Raw genomic sequence first — 25569 nt, 5'->3', positions numbered from 1 at the left:
TTTTATGTCAAGCCAGGTAGACTTTTTATAACAGTGTTGATGGTCAGTTTTGACCAGAATGTCCCTGAGAGATCTAGCCCTCTTGTAAACTATACGTGGAGGTGACATATTCAGCAAAGGCAGAGACTGATCGGTACTGATGATTTCCCAGTGCTTTCTAAGTGAAGATGCTATTTCGCTCTTATCGCCAGTGTAGGTTGTGACAAATGTAATTTTGTTGTCATCTTTCACTCTTTTGGTCATTGACAATTCCAGAAGTGACCTACTTTGTTCTTTCAGTAATTTAATAGGGTAACTCCGTTCTTGGAAGCGTCCCTCCATCTCAGACAGCTGAGTATCTCTATTAAACCTTTCTGTGTTGTTTCTATGGACCCTCTGTAGCTGCCACTAGCCGTATAATGTTTGGTCGTGTTGCTCCCACTTCCTCCACCTATCTTTTGGGATATGAGGTCTTTAACCTCCCCTTGTTGGTTTATTTTCTAGCCTTCTGTGCTTTTCTCCCCTTATATATGAATGGAGTATGTGAGAGCAATGTCAGATAGATTTTTGTTTTGTTTTTTTCCTCATTATGTATGAACAATTTTTTATATTTTGTTACTGTTAGGATTTTGGCAGATTGTGTTAGTTTTATTTTGTTCATTATGCAACATGTAATATACATTTACTGTGAGCGCTATTGTTGATGTTCCTGTGACCATTGTTTGGTCCATATAGCTGTCTCTTTTTTAGCCATTTGTTGACTAGAGAGTTGTGTAATCAACAGGAGATCTTTCAGTAACTTTGCTCGATACTGCATTATTTACTGTGAGCAAGATTACACTGTTGTGCCAGCTGTGGTTTTCCCAGCTGCCGTAGAACATGTTGTTATGTCAACAGTTTAGGAATGTTCGTCATGAGTTGCCACATTGCATCATATGTTGAAGATTTCTCTTATGCTTTATTATGCACCACTGTATTAATGCACTGTCTTATTGAGATCGTTATTGGTTTATTAATTAATTTTTTAGATGCTTCGCTGCAAAAACATTTTTAGATGCTCCACTGCTATTTGATAGCTATATAAATGCATAAGCTGCTCTTATTTCTGATTGGATGATATGTGCCAATCACGCACCCCCATTTTGGTTTGTTTGGTTGCTTTGTCAACCTTTGAGGCGCAATACAAATACTATGGGCACCGCTTATGCATTATAGAGGTAGCTTGCTCGTTTATCACTGATATAGCATTTACATAATGTTATGTATACTCTGCTAGGTCATTTTGATGTTTTGATATTTTAGTTTGGACCGGCCCACATTGCCCGGGATGATGAGGCCACGATTAGGGGCGTGTCTATCCGGGAGAGCGCGGAGACCGGAGTTTACTGCACTGCTTATAAGATTGGTGGAGGGTAAGTTTTATTGTTACACTTTTTGTCTGAGGACGGACCTTCTGGTCCAAAAATGTTCACAAATAAAGTGACAGGATTGAAAAAAATATTATATTGGACTGCGCTTTTTATGCTGCTTATATATATACAGGTGACCCTCTGGTTTATGCCGGTTCAATTTGCGCCGTTTCAGAATAAAATAACAACCTTTTTTTTTCAGTCATGTGGCTGCTTTTGAAAAGCTTTGGAAAGCAGTGCACTAATTAAAATAGCCAGTAGGTGAAGCTGTCTGCTTGTTTTGCTGCAAAGTTATGCAACTTAACAGACTCAAATTGATCTGTGTAGACAGAGCAGACATTAGCTATCGAGCAACAAGATTTAGCAGCCACTTCCCTATTATCTTCTTGTCCAGCTGCTTGAGGTGATGGTGCCTAACGGCTTATTAATCACTGCAAATTGAAATGCATAGAATAGGTGCAAACCCAATATTATCTAACATGCTAACAATGCAGAGAACTGATTGCTGAAAATTGCAAGTAAAAAAATGTTTTTGTTCATTAAACTTAGTTTGATCATGATTCAGTCTGTTGTGTGATTATTTAATTAGGTGCTGTTAGCAAATGTTTTTGTTTATTAAACTTAGTTTGATGATGATACAATCTATATTATTAGGTTTATAATGCTGTTTAGCATTTAAAGTCTTCATTTTAAAGCTTTAAAAATAATGTATTAGGTGTTACTTATGACATTTTTGAGAGGGGCCTGGAACCTAACTCCCTCACTTCCCATTGACTTACATTATAAACTGGGTTTCAATTTACAACTGTTTCGATTTACAACCATTCCTCCTGGAACCTAACCCCGGCGTAAACTGAGGGCTACCTTTTATATATATATATATATATATATCACAATATACAGTGTAGCCGGATGGGGACAGTATAATATTTTTCAATACTATAACATTTTCTGTTATTTATAAATGTTACTTAAAGGGACACTGAACCCAATTTTTTTTTTCTTTCGTGATTTAGATAGAGCATGTAACTTTCTAATTTACTCCTATTATCAATTTTTCTTCGTTCTCTTGCTATCTTTATTTGAAAAAGAAGGCATCTAAGCTTTTTTCTTGGTTTAGAAACTCTGGACAGCACTTTTTTATTGGTGGATGAATTTATCCACCAATCAGTAAGGACAACCCAGGTTGTTCACCAAAAATGGGTCGGCATCTAAACTTACATTCTTGCATTTCAAATAAAGATACCAAGAGAATAAAGGAAATTTGATAATAGGAGTAAATTAGAAAGTTGATTAAAATTTCATGCTCTATCTGAATCACGAAAGAAAAAAATTGGGTTCAGTGTCCCTTTAAGTGATCTATAGCAAAAAATAACTGCATCATTTAACATAAATTAATTTAAAGATAATGGGCTAGATTACAAGAGGGTTGATATGTATCGCTTATGCTCGCACGTTGACTCTGCTAGCAGTAAGCTTTTTTGCGTGCCCACGTATTACAAGTTGAAAGTAAAAGGCTTTCGCACAAGCGATACCCCAACGCACGCAAAAAGCCAAACTTGGAATATTGTGACAGCGTAAACCATGTTCTCCCATAGACTTCAATGGAGTGAGAAAAGGGTGCTAACCTGACATGAAATATGAATATTTCACATTCCAATGTTTTTCACATAGCAGAATATGTTCTATTTATTCATAAATAAATATTTCTATATATATCTGATGTTTGTTTGGTAAAATATATATACCTATAAATATAGGAATATCTATTAAAAAATACTTAGAACATATTCCCCTATGTAAAGAACATTGGAATGTGAAATATTTACAGTTCATACACAGTTAAACACTTTATTAAATATGAATATTGCATAAATTTAATTTTACATGTTTTCAGCTTTTTGACTACATATATGTATATATATATATGTATGAATGTGTTTATGTGTTTAATATTTGTATATGTCTGTAAATACAAATATACACATATAAATACATATAAATACATATGTGCACATATATACATATATATATATATATCTATATACTGTACATACATACATATATATATATATATATATATATATATATACAGTATATATACACACACAGAGAAGCACACTCACAGGAACGAACAACCGGCTCAATACCATTGTTAGCCTGTTCTATGGCGATTTACCACCTGGGTGCAGCTTCTTTTAGCCCAGTAATGCTTTTCACAGAGTAGAACTTTCCTGTAGCATATCAGTCTGATCCCACCTATTATGGTCAGTCCAGCACCGAAATACCAGGCAATTCCTCTCTGAACAAGGAACACAGCAACCCCAGACGATTGTTTCGGCCTTCATTGGGCCTCGTCAGTGAGGTGTAGCCATATACCTCTAAGCACACTGAGCAAGGAGTCCACATCTGGTTTCACCTTTTTCCCATAGGGAGACTAAATACACACAGAGAGAAGCACACTCACAGGAACGAACAACTGGCTCAATACCATTGTTAGCCTGTTCTATGGCGATTTACCACCTGGGTGCAGCTTCTTTTAGCCCAGTAATGCTTTTCACAGAGTAGAACTTTCCTGTAGCATATCAGTCTGATCCCGCCTATTATGGTCAGTCCAGCACCAAAATACGATCGTCTGGGGTTGCTGTGTTCCTTGTTCAGAGAGGAATTGCCTGGTATTTCTACGCTGGACTGACCATAATAGGCAGGATCAGACTGATATACTACTGGAAAGTTCTACTCTGTGAAAAGCATTACTGGGCTAAAAAGATGCACCCAGGTGGTAAATCGCCATAGAACAGGCTAACAATGTTATTGAGCCATTTGTTCATTCCTGTGAGTGCACTACTCTCTGTATGTATTTAGTCTCCCTATGGGAAAAAGGGGCAACCAGACGTGGACTCCTTGCTCAGTGTGCTTAGAGAAATGTAGCTACACCTCACTGATGAGGCCCAATAAAGGCCGAAACGATTGTCTGGAGTTGCTGTGTTCCTTGTTCAGAGAGGAATTGCCTGGTATTTCGGCGATGGACTGACCGTAATAGGCGGGATCAGACTGATATACTACAGGAAAGTTCTACTCCGTGAAAAGCATTAGTGGGCTAAAAAGATGCACCCAGGTGGTAAATCGCCATAGAACAGGCTAATAATGTTATTGAGCCAGTTGTTTGTTCCTGTGTGTGCACTTCTCTCTGTATGTATTTAGTCTCCCTATGGGAAAAAGGGGCAACCAGACGTGGACTCCTTGCTCAGTGTGCTTAGAGAAATGTAGCTACACCTCACTGACGAGGCCCAATGAAGGCCGAAACGATCGTCTGGGGTTGCTGTGTTCCTTGTTCAGAGAGGAATTGCCTGGTATTTCGGCGCTGGACTGACCGTAATAGGCGGTATCAGACTGATATACTACAGGAAAGTTCTACTCTGTGAAAAGCATTACTGGGCTAAAAAGATGCACCCAGGTGGTAAATCGCCATAGAACAGGCTAACAATGTTATTGAGACAGTTGTTCGTTCCTGTGAGTGAACTTCTCTCTGTGTATATATATATATATATATCAGAAAGAAAGGATGCACTCTCCAGGATTTCCAATGTTACTCTTTTAATGTAATATTTCGGGGTGTTATCCCCTTCGTCAGACAGTACAAAATAACAGTGAATACCCTAACAACCACCGTGCCTTTTAAACTAACCTAAGTGATACAGTTCCAGGTAATCACCTGTGTTGCCACTCCCACTTGTAGCCAACAACAGGTCAGGACCCCCACCGTACTCCAAAGTTTCTATCTATATACAAACTAAACAAAGTAGGACATATATACCACATAAGGATCAGATCCCATAATAGAAAAGACCCAAAGCCAGATGTGATCATAGCACATCATAGTGTGTCCGGTACAGTAGTAACAGTTTTTCATGGCAACCACAGTAAACAACTCCGTCCCCCTAATGTTAAGTATGACACCGCATGGCCAATCAATGTAGCAGAAAAATGTATCTATGCTCTGATTGGATCAGAATACCACACCTCTATGGTTGGTGGTTAGGTTGTAGCAGTGTTCTACATGACATTGGTGGTTTCAATTTTACTTTGATCCGATCAGGTTATAACTAACTTTGCTGTCTAATATTGCGCAGTCCATATTTCCATATTTTGATGTAAGACATTGCTTGATAATGGTGCGCCACGGCAGGACGGCTGCCTAGTTGTCGGTGGTTACTGGCTTGCTGGCATTGGTTGGTTGATGGATGCTCCTCCAATATTCTGCTACATTGATTGGCCATGCGGTGTCATAATTAACGTTATGGGGCCGGAGTTGTTTACTGTGGTTGCTATGACAACCTGTTACTACTGTACCGGACACACACAACGTTTTAATGAGCTATGATCACATCTTGCTTTGGGTCTTTTCTATTATGGGATCTGATCCCTATGTGGTATAGATGTCCTATGTTATAGCTACTTTGGGTGTTTAGTTTGTATATAGATAGACACTTTGGAGTACGGTGGGGGTCCTCACCTGTTGTTGGCTACAAGTGGGAGTAGCAACACAGGTGATGACCTGGAACTGTATCACTTAGGTTAGTTTAAAAGGCACGGTGGTTGTTAAGGTATTCACTGTTACTTTGTACTGTCTGACGAAGGGGATAACAGCCCGAAATGTTACATTAAAGGAGTAACATTGAAAATCCTGGAAAATGCATCCTTTCTTTCTGTTATTATCAATTCCTTGGAAGCACCCTGGGTGGATGAACTTGAACCATGAGTGCAGGCCTATTAACTATTATAGTGCCTTTTTTTTTTCGAAAACCCGAGACCTAATATCTTAGAGCCCTTGTAACTTTTTTTTGTAATTTTTTTTTAATAATCTTTATTAGATGGTGTTATTTTAATTGTAACTGTACTTTTAAATATAATTTGATTTTTTTTGTGCAAGTTTTAAGTCAAGTGTAACAGACAACCAGAGCTCTGAAGTCACACTATCCCAAAATGCGTTAAATTAAATTGCGCTCAAGCGAACCAGTTTACTTTCAACCTGTAAAACACAAACTACTTCTGATAAACCCCTTATCGCTTGCACAGAACCGTTAGCGCGCCACTCGTAATATAGCCCGAAAAGTGTAATAAACATTGAAAAGATTTAATATAAACTTTTTTTTTTTAAATTGCGTCTTGGCGATACTACCTTCTAATAGTGATTTCATCCATTTAAACATTTCACTTGCAATCTTGTTTGTGATGCGGATACCTTAATAACATAGCACTATTGTGGCTATCCTTTTAGCATTAGTCCCTTTGAGAGAACAATGGAAATTAAAATTGTAGTACCCACACACAGACTTGGTGCATGATTTCATCTAAACAATCTTGTTTACATATTTCTTCTACTAGATACGACGAGTCCACGGATTCATCCTTACTTGTGGGATATTATCCTCCTGCTAACAGGAAGTGGCAAAGAGCACCACAGTAGAGCTGTATATATAGCTCCTCCCTTCTCTCCACCCCCAGTCATTCTCTTTGCTTATACTAAGTAATAGGAAGAGATAAAGTGAAAGAGGTGTTAATATGATAGTTTTTATTTTCTTCAAGCAAGACTTTTTTATTTTAAATGGTACCGGTGAGTGCTATTTTTTCCCAGGCAGCAGATGGATGAAGATTTCTGCCTGGAGACTGATGATCTTAGCAGTTGTCACTAAGATCCAGAGAAGTTCCCACAGAATGGCTGAGGAGTACTTGAAAAGCTTCAGTGTGGGGAACATTTTTCATGCTACAAGCATTGAGGTATGTTCAGTCATTTTTTTCTGGAGAGACTGTGTTATTTCAGAACTGGCTGACATTGTTCCCATAAGGGAAGGGGTAAGCAGTAATCCTACATGTGATAGAAGGGGTATTACTGGGACCTGTATGTTATGGGCTGAAAATTGGTTGACACTGATAACATAATGTTTTTTAGAACAAAACGGTTTTATGCTTGGAGGACAACATAATGTTTTTATGTGTAAACGTTTTTATGTTTGATGGCACTGGAGGGTTTCACATGGCTTACAATATAGATTGGGTATATGACAAACCCACATTGCTAGGTTCTAGACCGCTTTACATTGGTTTTTACTAGGCAGAGAGACATCGATATTGATGGACGGGGCCTAATTTCGCGCCTCAGATGCGCAGTTGAATTTCCTATGCAAGCAGCAAGCTCCAACTCCGGTGGGCCTAATCTGAAGATTTAGCCAAAATGAAGTGATAGAGTGACTTTACAGACCCCCGAGAGCAGGTAGGCGCCACAGCAGAGCTGTGGCGAGGTGCAGGGGGTTGCTATCTTAATTTCATAATGTTTTTGAGTAACGTTTTTTTCCATTAAGGGTTAAGCATTTCTTACTTGTGGTGCAATCTTAGCTGGCAAGATAGAACACATATATACTAAAATTGTGATAATTATAACATTTTAGAGCAGTTCTGGAAAAATTGTACGCTTTTTTACTCTTAAAGGCGCAGTACAGTTTTTCAGATTGTTGTTTTTTTAACTAAATAAAGTGTTTTCAAGACTGTTTGTGGTTATTACTAGTCTGTTTCAACATGTCTGACATTGAAGAAAGTCAATGTTCTATGTGTTTAGAAGCCATTGTGGAACCCCCACTTAAAATGTGTCCCTCATGTACTGAAAGGGCCTTACATTGCAAAGAACATATTTTAGGTGATAAAAGTATGTCTCAGGATGATTCTCAGTCTGAAGAGAATTAGGTTATGCCATCCAATTCTCCCCAAGTGTCACAACCTTTAACACCCGCTCAGGCGATGCCTAGTACTTCTGCGTCTAATTCTTTTACCCTGCAAGATATGGCTGCAGTTATGTCTACTACCCTTACAGAAAAATTGTCTAAACTGCCAGGTTTACAGGGTAAGCTCAGCAGGTCAGGTATTAGAGTAAATACTGAGCCCTCTGATGCTTTATTGGCCATCTCCGATGTACCTTCACAATGTTCTGATTTGGGGGTGGAGGATTTGCTGTCTGAGGGAGAGCTTTCAGACTCAGGAAAGATGTTCCCTCAAACAGACTCAGATGTGACAGCCTTTAAGTTTAAGCTTGAACACCTCCGCTTGTTACTCCGGGAGGTTTTAGCGACTCTGGATGATTGTGACCCTATTGTAATCCCACCAGAGAAATTGTGTAAAATGGATAAATATCTAGAGGTCCCTACTTACACTAATGTTTTTCCAGTCCCTAGAAGGATTTCGGACATTGTTACTAAGGAATAGGATAGACCAGGCATTCCGTTCTCTCCCCCTCCTACTTTTAAGAAAATGTTTCCCATATCTGACACCATTCGGGATTCCTGGCAGACGGTCCCTAAGGTGAAGGGAGCTATTTCTACCCTGGCTAAGCGTACAACTATACCTATTGAGGACAGTTGTGTTTTCAAAGATCCTATGGATAAAAAATTAGAGGGTCTTTTAAAAAAATTGTTTATTCATCAGGGTTTTCTTCTACAACCTATAGCGTGCATCGTTCCAGTAACTACTGCAGCAGCTTTTTGGTTTGAGGCTCTAGAGGAGTCTCTTAAGGTTGAGACCCCATTAGATGATATTTTGGATAGAATTAAGGCTCTCAAGCTAGCTAATTCTTTTATTACCGATGCCGCTTTTCAAATGGCTAAATTAGCGGCAAAGAATGCAGGCTTTGCCATTTTAGCGTGTAGAGTGTTATGGCTTAAGTCTTGGTCTGCTGATGTGTCATCAAAATCTAAACTTTTAGCTATTCCTTTTAAAGGTAAGACCCTATTCGGGCCTGAACTAAAGGAGATAATTTCCGACATTACTGGAGGTAAAGATCATGCCCTTCCTCAGGTAAGACGATTAAAATGAGGGCCAAACAAAATAATTTTCGTTCCTTTCGAAACTTTAAAGGTGGACCCTCTACTTCCTCCTCCGCTACAAAGCAGGAGGGGAATTTTGCACAATCCAAGTCAGTCTGGAGACCTAACCAGACCTGGAATAAAGGTAAACAGGCCAAGAAGCCCGCTGCTGCTATCAAGACAGCATGAAGGGGCAGCCCCTGATCCGGGACCGGCTCTAGTAGGGGGCAGACTTTCTCTCTTCGCTCAGGCTTGGGCAAGGGACGTTCAGGATCCCTGGGCATTAGAAATCGTGACCCAGGGGTATCGACTAGAATTCAAGGATTTTCTCCCAAGAGGGAGATTTCATCTTTCACGTTTGTCTGTAGACCAGACAAAAAGAGAGGCGTTCTTACGCTGTGTAGAAGACCTATATACCAAGGGTGTAATCTGCCCAGTTCCAAAACTAGAACAGGGGCAGGGATTTTACTCAAATCTGTTCGTGGTTCCCAAAAAAGAGGGAACCTTCAGACCGATTTTAGATCTCAAATGTCTAAACAAATTTTAGTTCAAAACTATTCGAACTATTTTACCAATGATCCAGGAGGGTCAATATATGACCACCGTGGACTTGAAGGATGCGTATCTTCACATTCCTATCCACAGTGATCATCACCAGTTTCTCAGGTTCGCCTTCCTGGACAAACACTACCAGTTTGTGGCCCTCCCTTTCGGGTTGGCCACAGCTCCCAGAATCTTCACAAAGGTGCTAGGGTTCCTTCTGGCGGTTCTAAGGCCGCAGGGCATAGCAGTGGCGCCCTATCTGGACGATATTTTGATTCAGGCGTCAACTTACCAACTAGCCAAATCTCACTAGGACATCGTGTTGGCTTTTCTAAGAACTCACGGGTGGAAGGTGAATATACAAAAGAGTTCACTAGTTCCACTGACAAGAGTTCCATTCCTAGGAACTCTGATAGACTCGGTAGACATGAAAATATTTCTGACGGAGGTCAGAAAGTCAAAGATCTTAACTACTTGCCGAACACTTCGATCCATTCCTCGACCATCAGTGGCACAGTGTATGGAGGTCATTGGATTAATGGTAGCGGCAATGGACATCGTTTGCACGCTTACATCTCAGACCACTGCAGCTGTGCATGCTCAGACAGTGGAATGGGGATTATGCGGATTTATCTCCTCAGATAAATCTGGATCTAGAGACCAGAGGCTCACTTCTTTGGTGGTTGTCACAGGATCATCTGTCCCAGGGAATGTGCTTCCACAGACCAGCATGGGTCATAGTGACGACGGACGCCAGCCTCTTGGGCTGGGGTGCAGTCTGGAATTCCCTGAAGGCTCAGGGTGTTTGGACTCAGGAGGAGTCCCTACTACCAATCAATATTCTGGAACTGAGAGCAATATTAAACGCGCTTCAAGCGTGGCCTCAGTTGGCTTTGGCCAAATTTATAAGATTCCAGTCGGACAATATCACGACTGTAGCATATATCGATCATCAACTGGAACAAAGAGTTCTCTAGCGATGATAGAGGTTTCCAAGATAATTCGATGGGCAGAGACTCACTCTTGCCATCTTTCAGCAATCTATATCCCAGGAGTAGAGAACTGGAAAGCGAATTTTCTAAGTCGTCAGACTTTTCATCCAGGGGAGTGGGAGCTCCATCCGGAGGTGTTTGCGGCATTGATTCGTCAATGGGGCACACCGGAATTGGATCTGATGGCATCTCGTCAGAATGCAAAACTTCCTTGTTATGGGTCCAGATCGAGGGATCCCCAAGCAGTACTGATAGATGCTCTAGCAGCACCTTGGTTGTTCAACCTGGCTTATGTGTTTCCTCCTTTTCCTCTCCTATCTCGTCTGATTGCCAGAATCAAACAGGAGAGGGCTTCGGTAATCTTGATAGCGCCTGCGTGGCCACGCAGGAATTGGTATGCAGATCTAGTGGAAATGTCATCTCTGCCACCATGGAAACTGCCACTGAGACAGGACCTTCTCATTCAAGGTCCGTTCCAACATCCAAATCTAAATTCTCTGCAGCTGACTGCCTGGTGATTGAACGTTTGATTTTATCTAAGCGGTGATTCTCTGAGTCGGTCATTGATACCTTGATTCAGGCTAGGAAGCCTGTCACTAGGAACATTTACCATAAGATATGGCGTAAATATCTTTATTGGTGTGAATCCAAGGGCTACTCATGGAGTAGGGTTAGGATTCCTTGGATTTTGTCCTTTCTTCAAGAAGGATTGGAGAAGGGATTACCGGCTAGTTCCTTAAAGGGACAGATTTCTGCTTTGTCAATTTTAATACACAAGCGTCTGGCGGATGTCCCAGACGTTCAGTCTTTTTGTCAGGCTTTAGTCAGAATCAAGCCTGTGTTTAAACCTGTTGCTCCGCCATGGAGTTTGAATTTAGTTCTAAATGTTCTTCAAGGGGTTCTGTTTGAACCCATGCATTCCATAGATATTAAACTTTTATCTTGGAAAATGTTGTTTTTAGTTGCTATCTCTTCTGCTCGAAGAGTTTCTGAGCTTTCTGCGTTACAATGCGACTCGCCTTATCTTATATTCCATTCTGATAAGGTGGTTTTGCACACTAAACCTGGTTTCCTTCCTAAGGTTGTTTCAAATAAGAATATTAATCAGGAAATTGTTGTTCCTTCTCTATGTGTTAATCCTTCTTCTAAGAAGGAGCATCTGTTACATAACTTGGACGTGGTTCGTGCCTTGAAGTTTTACTTACAAGCGACCAAGGATTTTCGTCAAACATCTTCTTTATTTGTTGTTTATTCTGGAAAGCGTAAGGGTCAAAAAGCTACGTCTACCTTTCTTTCTTTTTGGCTGAAAAGCATCGTCCGTTTGGCATACGAGACTGCTGGACAGCAGCCTCCTGAAAAAATTACAGCTCATTCTACTAGAGCGGTGGCTTCCACATGGGCTTTTAAAAATGATGCTTCTGTTGAACAGATTTGTAAGGCTGCGACTTGGTCCTCCCTTCATACCTTTTCCAAATTTTCCAAATTTGATACTTTTGCTTCTTCTGAGGCTATTTTTGGGAGAAAAGTTCTTCAAGCAGTGGTGCCTTCTGTTTTGGTATCTGTCTTGTCCCTCCCATTCATCCTTGTCCTGTAGCTTTGGTATTGTATCCCACAAGTAAGGATGAATCCGTGGACTCGTCGTATCTAGTAGAAGAAAAGGAAATTTATGCTTACCTGATAAATTGATTTCTTCTACGATACGACGAGTCCACGGCCCTCCCGGTCATATTAGACAGATTATATTTTTGTGTTCTAAACGTCAGTCACCTCTGCACCTTTTAGCTTTTCTTTTCTCTTCCTATACCTTCGGTCGAATGACTGGGGGTGGAGAGAAGGGAGGAGCTATATATACAGCTCTGCTGTGGTGCTCTTTGCCACTTCCTGTTAACAGGAGGATAATATCCCACAAGTAAGGATGAATCCGTGGACTCTGTCGTATCGTAGACGAAATCACTTTATCAGGTAAGCATAAATTTCCTTTTTTTCTATAACAAACACATTTTCAATGTAGGTGGGGATATAACGGGCAAAAACAGCTATTTTAAATGACAAAATAAAGGTAAATCAGCTATTTGTCCCAGCCATTCTGAATTCTGCCCTGGTGTTTGTCTTTACTAAATCTAATGAAAGGTTATGAATTAACCACCCTTTCCATGTAGATGTGTTTTCACTATTGCTTATTACTCTTGATATCATGGCCTCTTGTTCTAGCATTGTGTTTTATGAAAAATGCTTACAGCTTAGCTTTATTAAGCCCCTTAATATACTTGAAAGTTTCTATCATATCACCTCCTTTTCTAAGGTATTAATATTGATGTCATTGAGCCTTTCTTTGTAAGTTTTATTTTTTAGACCATGTACCATTTAAGTGGCCCTCCATTGAACAGATTCCAGTTCATATACATCCTTCTGGAGATATCACCCCAGAACAGCACAAAATATTCAAGATGGAATATCATTAAAATCAGGATATTGTTAAATCGGTTCTGTCTCCCATGCTTAAAGGACCACTCAACGCAGTAGAAATGCATAATTGTCAGGTGCATAATGAAAAACAATTATTTAACACCTACTCTGAATTTCAAATAAGCAGTAGATTTTTTTCTGTTAAATTAATCTTTTCTTTCATTTTCCGGACCCTTGTATCATGTAACAGACATCAGCCAATCACAGACTAGTATACGTATAGCCTGTTAGCTTGTGCACATGCTCAATAGGATTTTGTTCCCCAGAAAATGTCCATATAAAAAGACTTTGCAAAATGTTTAAATTGGAAAGTGTCTTAAAACTGCATGCTCTTTCTGAATCATAAAAGTTTATTTTGACTTGAGTGTCCCTTTAAAGGGAAATTGCACTCAACATTTTTCTTTCATGCATATGAAAGTGCAACAATTTTGCATATTAAATCTTTACTTTGCATGAAAAGTGTGAACGTGACAATGTAATTAGACATGTAGCATGTAGCTGGTAAAAAGTATTTGTATTACAAGCAGCTGCCAGAACACCCTTTTTTAATAGGCCAATTATCTCTCCCACCCTCCATGAAATGTTGAATTTTGCTGCTGCACCTTCTTCTTGTATAGAGAATACTGCTGTATTCATATTTTAGTATAGATGGCGGTTTCATCAGGCAAAAGTATCTATTTCAAATGACAAAAAAAGGTAGAATTGCTTTCTGTAAAGGATTTCATACAAACCAGCAGCTAAAATAGACCACTAGGAACGCAAATAAAGGGGAGAAAATTCCTTTTGCAAGCTCATCCTGTACTATGCATGTCACATCCCTGGCACATTTGTGTTCAGTTGTTGGCCTTCTTACTAGGCATTGTTTCATACCATCAATTTTGATGGTATGTAATGTTCTAAGACCAGGTTCTACAGGTTAGAAAATGTTTTGCTTCTTAATATTTCTCTCCATTTCTTACCCTAACTTTAACTCTAAAATGCTTTGTTTGTTTTGTTTTGTAAAAGTTAATTACTTAAAAAAGGTATTAATTTAAGTGTATTAAAATGGTTTCCAATGTGTTACAACACGGATTCTGAAGGCTATATAAGAAACAAACCAGGTCATTCTGCTTTCACTTACTACTTAGATTTAAAAATCTTGACTAATAGACATATCAAACTTCTGGCCATCAGTAATTCATATTTGCTCCCAACTAGGATACTGAATATTATACTAAGACATGGATAGGAATGCCAGAAACCTATAAGGTCTTAGAGGCTTCCCAAAATAACCCACTACTTATTTTAAACAACCTTCTTCAACCCTGAAATAAAGACACTGACACAGATCATGGCATAAATAAATAAATTGGAAAGGTCTCGGTTTGATTTAAATGATCATATATCAGATATGGCAGAAATTTTACAGAAACCCAATTAAATCATCAAAATAATTAAAACTAATTAACTCACAGTAATGCACCAGCATTAAACCATGAACCTGGGACTCACGTCTCAGGGAATGACTACAAAACCCCTGTAGCATGGCAACAAAAATGGGTAGGGAGAACCCACGGCATAGCAAGTCCAGTAGCTTGACCACCTGGATCACGACTCAAGGCCATGGTATCCCGCAGGATCCTCCCATACCTTCACTGCCACATCTACATGCCAGGCCCAATTTAGCCACACACTTAACTATAGTTACTGACTAAACAGCTGCATATACTTAACACCATTAGTGTCAGGGACTTACCCGAGAAGCTCTGGTCCACCCCCTCTGGCCTCGGCGAACACAGAGAGTAACTGCTGCAGCCTCTGCTTCCCTTCACGTGGGACGCTGAGACCCATCTTCTACTGCTCCTGCTGCAAGCTTCCCTAGGCTTTTGGGATTTAAAGGGGCCATGTGCTACTGGAGGACTCAGGTGTGGAAGTTCCAATAAAAGCTCACTCTGCTCTTCACTTTGGGCTGAGTTATTGCCTTACCTACCTTGTTCCTGATCCAGAGATCAAACATACTTACCTGATACCTGTGTATGCTCACCTTGGTCGTGAGACCAAGCATACTTACCTTGTACCTACGTATGCTCACCTTGTTCCAGAGACCAAGCATGCTCACTTTGCAGGCCTGCAGGCTCGCCAGAAACAGCAGTTATGAAGCAGCGGTCTAAAGACTGCTGCAGCATAACCCTGTCCACCTGCTCAGAGCAGGCGGACAAGGATCGCCACAATTCAACCCGATCGAGTACGATCGGGTTGATTGACACCTCCCTGCTGGCGGCCGATTGGCCGTGAATCTGCAGGGGGCGGCGTTGCACCAGCAGCTCACAAGAGCTGCTGGTGCAATGCTAAATACGGAAAGCGTATTCCTCTCCACATTCAGCGAGGTCTGTCGGACCTGATCCGCACTGTCGTATCAGGTCCGACAGACCTTTGTTAAAGGGACACTCAGGTTTTATTAAATTTTCATGATTCACATACAGCATATCATTTGAAACAACTTTCCAATTTACTTCCATTAACAAAAATGTGCACAGTCTTTTATATTTACACTTTTTTGAGTCACCAGCTCCTACTGAGCATGTGCAAGAACTCAGACTATACGTATATGCATTTGTGATTGGCTGATTGCTATCACATGGTACAGGGGGAGTGGAAATATATATAACTTTGAAATGTGTTAGAAAAGAATCTACTACTCATTTGAAATTCAGAGTAAATGCTATTGTATTGTATTGTTATTTTGCATTTGTTGATTATGCAAATCTGCTGTGTTTACTGGTCCTTTAAATAGGCATCATAGAGTGAATTGTAGACTATATAATATTATCTTAAACTTACAGAATTTGAAAGATCCAAATAAATATCATATATCATAGGAACACAGATAAATCATAATCTTTATTCATGCCCATTGGCATTAAAGAATTCAAATACAGATCCAAAAGGATTCCATCTGTTTCAGATATTGCTCTCTGTCTTTCCCACATCTGAAAGAGGATACATGTTCTGTTATCTGAAACGTGAGCTGGCTAACACTGTGGCCTGCATAAAATGTATCGCCACGGGTGATTTAATATTTTGACTTTTAATGTTTGATTTGTGCTCAGTTGTTCTTTCCCGTATCCTGCGGGTTGTTTCACCAATATAAATCAGCCCACACGGGCATTTCAACTAATAAATAGCATATTCTGTATTACATATGAAATATCATCGAATCTGATATTTTCTACCTGTCTGTGGATGTTAAAAAAACAGAACCTTTAATCATGCTATTATAAGGGGAACAACCTAAACAAGGATAACAACAGGCACTCCTTTCAGATATATAGCCCTGCTTCTTTTTGTTATTTGAACCTATATCTGCCTTTACTAGAACATCTCTTGTATTCATTCCCCTTTTGTAGGCCAACATAAGGTGGTTTTGGAATAGTCAGATTATGATCAAATCTGCTGATAAGGGCGGAGCCACAGTGCTTCTGGATAAAGAATACTATGTGTCTGAAATTAATCGCCAGTTGTGAGATCAAGAAATATATCAACCAGTTATGGGTAATCCTATTTTTGATATACAGAAAGAGATTCTTTCCTGTGTAGATACAACAGTTAAAAATTGTATAATTGGATTGGTAGAGAGGGAGTTCCTTTTATGTAAATATCCGAGAAACACCAGTCATATACACACTGCCGAAGGTACATAAACATTTAAAAGAGCCACCGGGACGCCATATTGTGGCAGGTATAGGCTCTGTGTTCTCGAATATTTCAATATATTTAGATTGTCTACTCAGAAGGTTTGTGTTGCAGTCCCAATCATACAATAAGGACACAGGTGATTTTCTAAATAAATTTGCAAGAAATTTCTATACCTTTAGACAAATGCATTCTTTGTAGTCTGGATGTTTCCAGCCTGTACACGTCCATTAGTCATGATAGAGGTTTGGGTGCTGTGAATAAGGTAATTGCTAATTCAAAACAATATACAGATGGCAAAAGAGAATTTATTATTAAATTACTTGATATAATACCTAGATGCAATTATTTTTTGTTTCAGGATCAGTTTAACCTACAATTACAAGGCACAGCGATGGGCTCCAATGTTGCTCCTACATATGCCAACATTTTTATGAATATGTATGAATAAAAAATGTTATATGGGGAGGTGGAGCCAACAGCCAATGAAAATGGCTGCTTAACATCGGAGCTCCGGGACCTTACAAAACAGATGGGCATGATTTAATCACACACCTCGCCTAGAGAGACTGCAAAGGTGGCCTGCTGGATGGAGTATACCTAGAGAGCAAGAAAATATTAAAACCGCTGACCTTACTATTCAGTAGCGACTGTACCTTCTGCCGCTGTGAACTCAGACAGGCCGCAACCACTATTCAGTAATCGGTAGTGGGCCCACATCACGCTAATTGCTGTCAGATAAGCATTAACAGCATGAGCTCTTGTTAGTCACCTCCGGCAGGCTAGAGTAATGGGAACGCTGCACAAATTCATCTGAGTTTCTAGCACCTCAGTGACAGTATACAATTAAACGTGTACAAAAGACTGTGGCCCAGATATTGGCTAACAAGATTTTAGACGCTGCCTAACACGAGAGTCACTTCTCCACAACCCTGAGGTATATACACCTACCATGGCTGATCTCCTTGTGGAGGAATTTAACTTGATTGTACACTCCCTTCTCGCTAAGCTGGAACAATAAATGTCTCACAATTTCGAGGACCTAACTCTGTTGCTAGAGGAGATTATGAGGACATATCATCACATGTTACAGACCCGGAGCCTGTCCTACATATCTGCTCTGCAATAGCCCAGACTGCAGATGATCGAGATCTAGTGCCAGCAGCGGCTTTACAGCCCAACGAACAAAAGGAGAGTGCAGAGGAACAACCTAATACTATGCTCATCACTGGTTTATCCACCTCTAAACACCCTCAAAGAGCCCTAACTGGGATGACAATGGACTTGCCCTCAGCAAAGCGCCATTTGACCCTACTTCCGTTTCCTTGCTTAGGCATGTGGAGCTGGACTTGTTCTTGGCGGCTCTTGGCGATATAGCACCCGACATTCTGGTATACTGTCCGAGTAACTCAGGATATTCTCTGCCAGATTCACGCCTAACAGAACTCTTACGCAGCATGGGCCTACCTTTGATCGTTGGGACTAGCATGTTGACAACCTTATAATGAGACCCTTCGAATTGTAATTATAGCCTGTTATTAACGTTCCATGTTAGTTATCTCATAGGATTACATTATGTGATTTTAATCAGAATCTTTGTCATATCAGTCATTGTACAGACATGCTGATTACTATTGTTCAGTTCTCTTCTCCAAGTTGTAGATATCAGGTTTGAGCCGCTATTATGTTACTATTACTGTTTATTAGTCCTCTGTACCTCTCTGTCTCTTCTGGTGGGTTTATGGGTTAGATTACCGGTGACCTGCTCATTTGCATATATCTGATCCCAAATACCCATGTGCCCACTAGTCCACTAAGGTATGGGGCATCTGCCAAACTTAAGTCACCTGCGTTTTTGCCTCCTAAGCCCCCATACTACTTTAGTAATTTTTGCCCCTCTGTGTGCCAGTAGAGTTGATCATAGTGAGGTTATACACGGCAATCCACTATATCAGCCCGGAGGCTTCATATCACGTCATGCTCCGCTCAAATACTATGGTTTCACATCATTAGAGCTTTCCTAGATATGCTCTATTTAAGTGTTAATATATGGTTGCCCCCACATATCATGGTACCATGATTGCCGCTCTTATGTGTGAGTGAATTTAATGGTTTTGATGACACTCAGCCTCACCTAAGCATATATTGCCTTACATGGCAGACCATGAGAGATAATACCCATTAACGCAACCCTAATCAGACATCATAGCCTACTATAACTACAGTAAATACAGAGAAGCCCCGCCTCACTCTTTTGGACTCGGGAAGACTAACATTGAACCTCCTTGCATCTACCTCCTAGGTGATCTCACAACTGTTAATCCTTTTGAATATCCTGCCACTACCACATTTTTGTATTTCTATTTGTTGATATATATTCTTATTCAAAGCCTGTTACTAACTTCACCAGGGTTCATATTAGTTATGTCACCGATTGTGCTCCTTTGACTGTTATCTCTGTGTACTGGGATGACTAATTTTGGACTCTCTTGTCGATATTTACTAGATGACTATCTAAATATGTATGCTTTTGAACAGTTTACCACAGATGCAAGCATTGAATGAGACTATAATCTAACCTCACCATAGCTGAGCTTGCCACCATGAGTCTATATTTTACATACTGGCATGACTATTCTGTATCCTTATTCATAGCCTCCTTTTCTTATGAGGTTTATTTACCTATTTTTGCCAGAATATGTAATATATATGTAATCTTACTCCCATCAACGAAACTCTCCTTAGCTTAGTTAGAGCATATTTACCCCATACTGTCAAGCTTGCTTAACACTACCAGACCATTAGTTAAATGGGCATGCTAGTTACTAATGCTCACTGTTATTTACTATCTCCATTCCTAGGCTAGTATTGCCCCCTTGCTATTTGCTGAATTGTCCTCGCTGTGCTACCCTTATTTATATGGAGAAGGATAACCTTACCCACTGCTACTACATCATATATCTGTATATGTGTATAAGTGTTTATTCTACCTAGATTAGTTTTTTGTTTTTTTTTTCAAAAAAGCTTTATTGAAGTTTAAGTATTCAGATACAATAAACAAGTACAATGTAGAAGATATACAAATAAAGATCACTTTACAGCAGTGGACAAGTAAGACATACACTTTTAAAATAATAATATCTCTCCAAAAGTAAAATATCCTCTACCTGTGAGTACCACTCTCCCAGTGTGTGGGGGGGGGGGGGTTCTGCTTTTTCCAATTTTTTGGAATCAGTTTCTTTGCGCTAGTGAGCATAATTAACAATAGGGCGAAGTGCGCCTGGCTTTGTGTTTTGGGTAGCACCAGGAATAATAAAATCTCTGGTGTGTTTGGGATTGGAAGGTTAAGGATATCAGATATCTTTTTTAAAACCTCCGTCCAAAAGGGTGTCAAAATTGGGCAGGACCACTATATGTGTAAAAGGGAGCCGCTTTCACCGCAACCCCTCCAACACACAGGGCTAACCGCTGGAAATATCTTGTGGAGTCTTACTGGTGTCAGGTACCATCTGCTCAAGAGCTTAATATGAATTTCCTGAATGGTCGATGAGACCGACGATTTTTTAATCAAGTTAAACGCCCTCAACCAGGGCTCCGTGTTGTTATCTAACCCCAAGTCCACAGTCCAGCGCATAGTGTATGTCGGGAGTGTGTCAGTCCCTTGTAAGACTGCTATCTTATATAGGAGGGAGATCAAATGTCTTGGCGTGGCCTCTCCCACACAGAGTTTCTCAAAAGGGGTAAGTGATCTACCTAGTTATTGTTTATGTTTATGGTTAGAAATAAAATGTATCAGTTGGTTGTAATGCAACCAGGAAGAAAAAATCTTGGGTTGGAAGTCCCTAAGTGAAGCCTGTGTGACTACCTTCCCATTATCCACTACTCCAAAGACCGAGCCCTCTTTTATTTTATAAGGTGTGATTCTCAAATGTCCCACTTTATGGTATGGAAGCTCAGGGTTTTCAAAAATTGGCGTTAGGGGAGAGTGATGAGAGGAGATGTGAGTGGAGGTCGCAATGGCCGAGTCCCAGATATTAAGCGTTTCTTCTAATAAGTGATATTTGTTAATTATGCTAGGACGCTGTGTGGGCGGCAGCCACGCAAGTGTACCCACATTATTTATTTTGAGAATCTGTCTGTCTAAGTCTATCCATGCTTTATGCTTTGCATTTTGCGCCCATTCAACTATCCTATGTAAACCTATCGCCCTTTTGTAAAGAGAAATATCTGGCAGGCCGAGCCCCCCTCTGTCTCTTGGTAAATACATAGTACGCTTCGGGATCCTAGGTTTGGTTCAATGAGTTTCTGCAGCTGAGTGATGTATCCCCTAGGTAGTGATATAGGTAAGGTCTGAAAGAGCTATAAAATTCGGGGCAAGATATTCATCTTAATAACTCCTACTCTGCCTAGCCAAGATATATATTTATTTTTCCAGGAGGAGAGGTCTGCAGCTATATCGTTTTTGAGAGGAGTGTAGTTGTACTTAAATAGATCCGAGGGGTCAGATGAAGATACCAAGATATTTTAATTTATTCGTGGCTAAGGTGATCTTATACTTATGTTGTAGAGTTTGTATTATTCTTGGACAGGTGTTAATGTTTAAAAGTTCAGATTTACTCAGATTAAGGGAGAAATTTGAAGCTTTACCATATTCTTTAAGTACATCTAGAAGTACAGGGAGAGATTCCGAAGCATTCATTAAGGTGTATAAGACGTCGTCGGCGTAAAGTGCTTGCTTGTGCTCAGTGTCTCCCACCCTTATGCCCTTAATATGCTGATTAATTCTCACCTTATGAGCCAGGACCTCTATAGACAGGGTGAAGAGTAAGGGGGACAGGGGAAAGCCCTGTCTGGTGCCATTTCTAATGTCGAATGACTCCGATAAGGTACCCTTAACTCTGATTTTAGCGTTAGGATTAGAGTAAAGCGCCAAAACTGAGTGTACAAAGGCCCGACCAAATCCCATCCTCTCCAGGACCAGACGCAAGAAAACCCAACTCACCCCATCAAAGGCCTTCTCCGCGTCGGTGGAGAAGAGCACTAGGGGGAGGCCTGAGACTCTGGCATGACTAATTAATTGTGAGACTTTGATAGTGTTATCCCTGGCCTCACGACCAGGAACAAATCCAACCTGGTCATTACAGATCAGATCTGGTAAGTATTTGTTGAGTCTAGTCGCCAAAATTTTTGCTAAAAGCTTCATGTCCGAGTTGATTAGGGAAATAGGCCGAAAGTGACCAGGAGAGTCTGAGTTTTTTTCCGGCTTGGGAATAACCGTAATGTGAGCTTCTAGGAGAACACGAGACAGAGAGGGATCATCCCGAAGACCATTAAATAGGTCAAGGAGTGGGCCCGCCAGAGTCTCCTTAAACCTTTTGTAGTAGGCAGAGGAAAATCCATCAGGGCCTGGGCTCTTACCCCCTGGGCAGTTTTTAATGGCGTTAAAGAGTTCTTCCACAGTTATTGGGGAATCTAGAAATTCTGAGTCTTCCCTTGACAGGGAGGGGAGGTCGACATTGTTCATATATGAACTAACAAAGGTTTCATGCTGGAGAATATTGTCTGCTTGGGCAGATTCTGAGGAGTGGTCGTGTATATTATATAAAGAGTGATAGTACCTATGGAACTCTGTAGCTATCTGGTCACTACTATGAAGCGTGCGGCCATCTGTGGATTTTAGGGAGAATATGTGGGATCGGAGCTGTCTTTTTTTAAGGGTTCTAGCTAGGATTGGGCCTGGTTTATTACCCCCTTCGTAGTAATGTTGTTTCAGGTAAAGTGCAGTCTTTTGATGGGATTCCGCTAAGTGTTTTTGAAATTCTATTCTAGCCTCCTTCAATTGAGTTTTAGTGTCAGTGCAAGAAGGGTCTGCTTTATGTTTGACTTCTAAGGTGCCAATCCTGGTTTGTATATCATGGTATTTAGCTCTGTATTGCTTATTGAGAAATGCCTTATGTTTAATCAATGCACCTCTTATAACGCTCTTGTGTGCCTCCCAGATAGTAGCATGTGAAGAGGAAGGATAAGTGTTAATCTCAAAATATTCCCGCATAATTTTAAGTATGTCATTAAAGATTAAGGGGTTATCTAATATAGTATCATCTAGTCTCCATGTTTTTTGTGTAACGGGGATATCTGGCCATAAAATTGAGCAGGTAACAGGGGCATGGTCTGACCATGTGATATGATCAATAACACAATGATGGGTGATCGAGAGTCCGCAAGAGTCTGTATATATGTAATCGATCCTGGAATAGCTGTTATGTGGAATGGAATAGAAAGAGTAATCCCTGGAAGTTGGGTGTAAGGTCCGCCAGACGTCATGTAGTGTTAATTTTGTAAGTGTATCATTAACTTGTTTAATCGTGGAGGTGGGAGTGCAAGTAACCCCCCGTGAGGTGTCGACTAAAGGGTCGGCTACAACATTAAAATCTCCAGCTAAGTATGTGATTCCCCTGGAATGTTCCAAAAGAAGATCAGAAACCTGATTTAAAAATGTCTCCTGGCCATGATTGGGGGAGTAAATTTAGGCCAGAGTAATATAGTGCCCAAAAAGGGTACCTACTAGGATTACGTAACGCCCATTTGGGTCTCTCTCGATGTGTGTCATGATAAATGGGACTGTTTTGTGAAAGACAATGCCTACGCCTCCTTTTTTATTCTGGCCCAAGTCAAAGTAAGCCACTGGAAACTGGGAGTTATGCCATTTAGGTTCTTTACCCTTTCTGTAGTAAGTTTCTTGTTACAAAATTATGTGGCTCTGTGATTTGTTCAGTTCCCTAAAAGCAATGGAGCTTTTGCCTGGGTTGTTCAGGCCTTTTGCGTTAATAGTAGTGAGATTAATTGAGTGATCAAAAAACCTTTTAGACTTGTACTGTGTGGCCATATCTACCTTATCACTTTCTTTTTCTGACAAGGAGGAAAAAAAAAAAAAAGGGGGGGTGAAGATTTATTTAAAGGTGAAGGTCACAGAGAGGAGAATGTAAGTAAGGGAGAAAGAGAGAGAGGAATGAAAAACAGAGAAATAACTACAAGGTAATAGCGATATGTTGGTGTCCAGAGCGAACTAAGAAACCAGGACACTCCAAAAGTTAACAATATATAAAGAACCTTGTAACACACTTAAGACACAGAGATAGGGGATAAGCCCCTTTACTGACGTAAGTTATAATAAAACATCGGTATACATATAGCATATTTTTGATTAAGTGCAGACCACCCTAGATGTCATTATGTAAGATACAAAAGGGGTATCCAAGTTACTCTATGCGAACTATAATCCCATTTAAGTCCTCTACCGTGATATGCAAAGAGGAGTTTGAGTATGCTAGAGAGGGCTATATGTGCTAGAATTAAGCTAACGTGGCCCAAATCTATATCCTAAGCACATAGGGGTAGGGAAGCCTAGAAGTTATATTTCTTGTTTTCCCGCCAATACCCCCCAACTCTCAATCACAGACTAATAACAGTATATATATTCTGTAGGACAACATAAAGCAAGTGGGCCCTACATTACATATTGCATACTACTTTATTTACTCAATAAATTAGGGTAGCTTTATTCAGGGCAAAGCAAGAGGAGAAGACAATACATACAGATACACACGAAGTAGCAAAACATCCTCAGTGCAACATATAATAGCCATATTGAGCTTTAGTGCATATATGATATAACTAAAATCTATTAGTGGGTAACTGGTAGCCTTCAAGTCCGGTTAGTTCAGTACTACCACAAAGTAAAATAACCTAAAAGATAATTATACAATAAGCAATATTATTTCTTTGTCGCTATATAGAATAAACATTATTACCTATTACTCCTAGGTGTGGTCAGGACCAATATAGAGGTGAAAACCACTAGTCTAGTCTAATGATAGGCAAGCATTATGGCCTTAAGTGAAATATAGAGTAATAAGCAATAAAACAGTACGAAGAACTAAACTTCTACAACATCATGTATAACAAACAGAATTAACATTTGAACACATTTTCCAACATTAGAGCACAGTTAGGAGTAGTATATTTTGTTCTAGACCAGTGAGAAACCTGATTATAGGCACAGAAAGTCTAACAGTACATTACCCGATTGATTCAACATTGGGATGATCACTTAGAGGCCGGGTGGGTGGTGATGACCTTCCTAGTAGAGATCCACTTGAAGATGGGACCTGAATCGCCAAGTTCTCAAAGAAGACCTTGTAATCCATTCCAGGCCGAAAGATAGAAGTTTTATTGTTGTTGGTGGCAATGATTGAGACAGGGAAACCCCATCTATAAGGGACCTTGTGGCTTCTCAAAACAGATGTAATGTGTCCCAGGTCTCCGTTTTTGTAGAGTCATGGGAGATAAGTCGGAAAAAACCTGAATTTCTTCCCCGGCGTGTGTAATAGGATGTTTCTTACGAGCACACTGGAGGAGTTTTTCTTTGTCTTTTAAACTTAAAAATCTTACAATTATGTCTCTCGGAGGCGCTTTATTAGGTGGTTTGGGCCTGAGAGCCCTATGCGCTCTCTCTATGGGAATTTCAGGAGATGACGGTGAGTCTTTAATGACTCAAAATAGGGCTTGCAAATAACCCTCAATATTCTGCGGTGCAATGGTTTCAGATATTCCACGAAAACGCAGATTATTCCTGCGACCTCGATTATCTATATC

This window comes from Bombina bombina, chromosome 3 (genome assembly GCF_027579735.1).
Source record: "Bombina bombina isolate aBomBom1 chromosome 3, aBomBom1.pri, whole genome shotgun sequence".
In the NCBI taxonomy this organism is placed as follows: Eukaryota; Metazoa; Chordata; class Amphibia; order Anura; family Bombinatoridae; genus Bombina; species Bombina bombina.
This window is presented reverse-complemented; position numbering follows the sequence as displayed.